Source organism: Eptesicus fuscus, chromosome 12 (genome assembly GCF_027574615.1).
Source record: "Eptesicus fuscus isolate TK198812 chromosome 12, DD_ASM_mEF_20220401, whole genome shotgun sequence".
Classification (NCBI taxonomy): Eukaryota; Metazoa; Chordata; class Mammalia; order Chiroptera; family Vespertilionidae; genus Eptesicus; species Eptesicus fuscus.
This window is the reverse complement of record NC_072484.1, coordinates 77,196,664-77,201,623: the sequence shown is the minus strand read 5'-3', so window position 1 is coordinate 77,201,623 and position 4,960 is coordinate 77,196,664. Positions and strand designations below refer to the sequence as shown.

The 4,960-nt window shown below is 47.3% G+C and overlaps 1 pseudogene; it reads right to left on the bottom strand.

Moving 5' to 3' along the window:
* Positions 1-2,591: 2,591 nt before the first annotated feature.
* On the bottom strand, positions 2,592-3,590 carry LOC103303884 (pre-B-cell leukemia transcription factor 2-like; annotated as a pseudogene).
* Positions 3,591-4,960: the final 1,370 nt, after the last annotated feature.

Here is a 4,960-nt window from a genome sequence, read left to right as displayed (position 1 = left end):
TATTAATTTAGGGGGGTTCATTAAAGCTCTATTGCTATTAATAACTTGGCAAGGCAGAGGCCCTTAAAGCAGGAACTGCTTGGGTCAGAGAATATTGGAGCCTGCAAATAAAAGGCTGAAATCTATTGTACTTTTAGGAGAGATAATAAAATCAGGGCAGCCCTGCCAGTTTCAACATCAAGATTTTTTTTCACAGTGCTCTTTGGGTGTCTGTAATGAATGAGTTTTATTCTTCTTATTATTAAAGCACCTGCCAGTGATTGAGAATGGAAGCAGACAATGGTAGAGGCTACCTTTGTGAAAAGCAACACTGAAGATGGACTTATTCAAAATGTAGTTTTTATTCACCAGGTAGATGTTGGGTCATATGCCTGTTATTTCAACTAAGACCACAATTTACATTTTTATTATTGTGGCTGGATTAGGTATGAAGGAGAAGAAAGATGGTGCCTAAAATATTTGTTAAGAAATTTACTTCTCTGACTTGGGCAATACTGTGATGATGCCTGCAAAGTTGCTTAAATATGAATTTTCTCTGCTAACATATATCATTGCCTTAAGATAAGAGTGCATCAGACTTTGTTATATGCTCAGCGTGAACTTGTCATCTTCAAATTAGACAGAGAAAGGCTGTCATCTTCATTTGAGCTATGAGGAAATATTCTCATATTTCCTAAAAACTGTCAATATTTTAAGCAAAATGTTATCTTAACCTGAGGATGAACATTTTTCTTATCCAGTATTCAACTTGTCCTACACTTTCAGGCAACCACCTCGTTGGCAATGTTATAAAAAATATTTCTTCAGAAAAAAACAACAACAACAACATTCTAGTCTTATTGTCTGGTCAGCCAAATCTCACCTGATCTTTCCATATAGAGTCCAAATTTTGCATTTTATATACAAATTTTCTAACTATGAAGTTCTTCCACTTTCTCACAGAGCCTATTTCTTGGGGTATTTAACATGTAAATATATTTTATCTTTGTTTTCTTTATGTAAGTTTTATTTACAAACTAGAGGGCCAGTGCACAAAATTCATGCATAGGAGGGGGTCCCTCAGCCTGACCTGCACCCTCTCCAACCTGGGAGTCATCGGGGAATGTCCAACTGCCAGTTTAGTTATCTAAACTGGCCGTTGGTCATCCCTCTCGCAAACCAGGACCTCTGGCTCCTAACCGCTCACCTGCATGCCTGCCCTAACCACTCTGCCGACCTGATCTTCCCAACTACCCTTCCCTGCCAGCCTGATCCTCCAAACTGCCCTCCCCTGCCAGCCTGGCCACCCCTATTAACTTCCTTTTTTAATCTTATCCCCTTCACACACAATTGTATTTGACTTCCTTATTGGCTTCTCCCTCTCACACAATTTTTCTCTCTCCTTTATGTAACACTTTTTTCTACTGACTCATCATTTATAAACTTTTCTTTCCTCCTTATTTCCTACTTCTGTTCCATCATCCTTCTTCCTATCTTTCTCACCACATTCATTCTTTCCTTTATCTTTACCCCTGCTCTCCCTCCCCTTTTCTTTCCTTCCCACTGTAATTTTTTCTTCACTTCCTCCCTCAGACCTGCTTTGCTTCCTCCCCCATTTCTTCCTTCTTCCCATTCTCCTTTTAAGCTCTACCAGCTCCCCTTTAAAACTTTTCTTCCCTCCCTCTTTCTCTCTCAACCTACCTTTCCCATACATTCTTCTCTACTTACTTCCACTGTTTTAATATCTATCTATCTGCCTGCCTAATTATTCACTATCATTTATCTTTTTTTCTTTTCTGACTCCTACTTTTAAAATCTGTCCCCATTTCAGAACTATATTTGATTTTCATTATAGCTCCTACAGTTCACTCATACATCCTCTTTCCTTCTTTAACTCTGCTGTCTACTGACTCCTTTATAAAGTTCTTCCCTCCCTCCTTCCCTTCTTTTATTTTTTTTTTTCCACTGAGCAATTGTATTGGTTTAAGATGAGCTGCACATGAGGTAATAAAGCCATCTGGAGGGGGAGGAGGGGGAGGCCTGAGGGCATGGCCAGGTCATCTGTCCAGAAGTTGTGTCCCCATTTTTGGCATCTCTGGTAGGTATGGCAAGGCTGATGTCTCCACAGATCCTAGAGCAAATAAGGGGTGGGGAGAGAGAATGGGTGAAACCAGAGAGAGAGAGAGAGAGAGAGAGAGAGAGAGAGAGAGAGAGAGGGAGAGAGAGAGAAACAGGATAGTCATATATGTGTCTGAGAGAGAGAGAGAATGTATATGTGTCTATAGAGAGATAATAGTTGTGTATGTGTCTATGAGAGAGAGAGAGGATCTGAAAGATAGGGTTCTGGGTGTGTTTGGTATAAGAAATGAAGAGAGAAAAAGATTGAAAAGAAGGGAAAAAAGGGGAGACAGACCCCACCTTCCCCTTAGGGGACCCCCTTCTCCTTGCCAAGTAGTCAGCAACCCCAGCACTGAGTCAACCAAGGTAGGGCGACCCCATTTGCCCTTCTCCATCTTGTGCTTCTCCTGTGTCTGGGGCTTGTCCTCTGGATGCCTTTGTCCTCTCATCAAGAGTCACCTCTTGAGCCCCCATCCTGTGGCCCTGAGGGGTTATCACCATAGCCCCCTGGGCCCATGGAGTGTCAGAGTGATTCCACCTGGGAAGCAGGGTAGGAATCTCCATTGAGCCCGGCATGCCCAGAAACATGTCTCCGATCCTGAAAGATTGAAAGAGCCACAAGAGCCTGCGGAGGAAGGAGGTGTCGGGGAGCTGGTGTGGCTGTGGGCCCCCCTGGGTGACAGTTATGGCGGTCTTGATGGCATAGATGTTTGCCTCCTCTTGAAACTTTCCGATATTTTTCTTATAGCGAATCCTCTTGTTGCCAAACCAGTTGGAGACCTGAAAGATGGTGATGCCACACTTCTTGGTGAGCTCCTCCTTAGCCTCCTCATGGGATACAGGTTGCTCAGGTGGGGAGAGAAATACTTATTTAGGACCTCGGTGGCCTGAGTTCCGGCGTTTCTGTCTGGCATCCAGGAACCGGGAGCACAGGATCATGACGGCCTCGCAGGTGCTCTGCTTGAGCTGCTTCTGGACAGCGCTGAACTTCCGGTGGATGATGCTCACCATCCTCTCCATCTCCTTGGGTGCCATGGCCTCATGTGGCTCTGCCCCCTCAGCAGGTTCATGACGTGGGTCGTGAGCTCTTTACATGCCTGCTCATACTTCTCCAGCTCCAAGTGGTAGATATGGCGGATCTGGGCAAGTTTGCTGCGATAGTCTGAGTATTCGATGGAGTTGTCAGGGGACACGCCACCCCTGGAAACTGCTGCAGCTGCAGCTGCTGCCACTGAGCCCCCCCACACCCCCTTTCTCAGGCCCAGCCACACCTTCCGCCGGAAGCATGTTGTCCAAGCACATAAGCTGGGGGTCCACTTGCTCCACTTCCTGGGAGCTTCAGATGCTGAGGCCGGTCTTCTCCTTGATTTCACACAGGACGCTAAAGAGAGCTGGCTTCATTCGGTGGCAGTTTAGGGCGTGTTTCTTGGTCTGGGCCTCGTCCAAGCTCTGGTACATGATGGTCATTATCTGTTGCAGCATGCCCCGATGTCTTGCTTCCCTCAGCCTCCTGGGATCCCCCTGCCACCCCCACCAAGAGGCTCGCCAGGGCCCCCAGTCCCCCCACCCACCAACCCCAGGCCCCCCCAGCACCCACCTAGAGGGGGCAGCCCCAGCAGCTGCTCATCCATAGTGGGGGAGGCCCTTTGTCCCCCTGCTCGTTCCGCCACTCCCCTACCTGGTTACTTCTCCCCAAACTCCCCAGGGCCACTGCTCTCTCCGCCCTGACCCCCGCCCATCTCTCCATCTCCTGGCTCTCCCTGGGGTTCACCCCAGCTCTGAAGGGAGACCTAGGGTACCGGCTGGGCTCTCCACAGGAGACCCCGGTCCCCAGCGGTGGAGAAATGGAGCTGGAGAGAGAGGAGGCTCAGGCAGGGGTGTATGTGAGCGAGAAGGAGGAACCCTCCTTCCCTCTTTAAAACCTTTTGCACTTGGATGTCGAGTGTGACTCGACATGGTTAGCATCGGTAGCAGCTCTTTTTATACTCTTTGAATGTATCAATAATTTGAAATATAAAAAAATCCAAATAAATAAGTTTGTATGAAAAGAAACTCCAGTTTTTTATTCTACTGCCACGCTTTGTAAAATCTGGGGTATTTAAAAAATTAAATCCCAAGTAGAATAAAGGAATCGAGAAAAAAGCAAGCGAGTGCAAAGGGTTAAAGCTTTCATGGGGGGGAGGGCATTAACTCCTAGCCCAGGGCTCAGCCCCAGCCAGGTGTTCACTGCCCCCCCTTCCCTGCCCATCCCGCCTCCATCCTGTTCCCATTTCCTACCCGGGATGCCCAGCCCAGCGAAGGTGGCTGAGGCCAGCATGGCCCGGGCACTGCTGCCTCAAAGCAGGAGTGCCTTCACCTATAAGGCCTCAGACCATCCACCCCTCCATCCGGGGACCCACCAGTGGCCTGCACCTGGTGTCTGGGCAGGGATCCCTCTCCGTGCCACCTGTGTCCTGCCCCTCGCTGGCTTGTCCCCTTTCTGTATTTCTGTTTCTCCTCTAGGCCTGTCTGCATGCAGGCCTGCATTCCTCTCACTCTCCTTTCTTATCCCCTCCTATTGTATCCAATCCTACCCTGGGCCTTGCAGCTGCCTGAGCAGAGGGCCGGGAGGCAACCTGTTGATCTGGTTGTGACATTACAGCATAACGGATAATTAGCATATTCCTCTCTTATTATATAGGATAAATTTCCAAATTCACTGAAAATAGGAATTTTGCCTCATAAGTTTTTACTAACTCTTACAATGTCTAGGATAGTGCTGAAGAGAATAAACACTTGGAGAACTAAAAATAAAATGGAAATAGAAACAGGTTCTATTAAGTGGCCATTGACCTTTCCATAATTGGGATAGTAATTTTTGTTG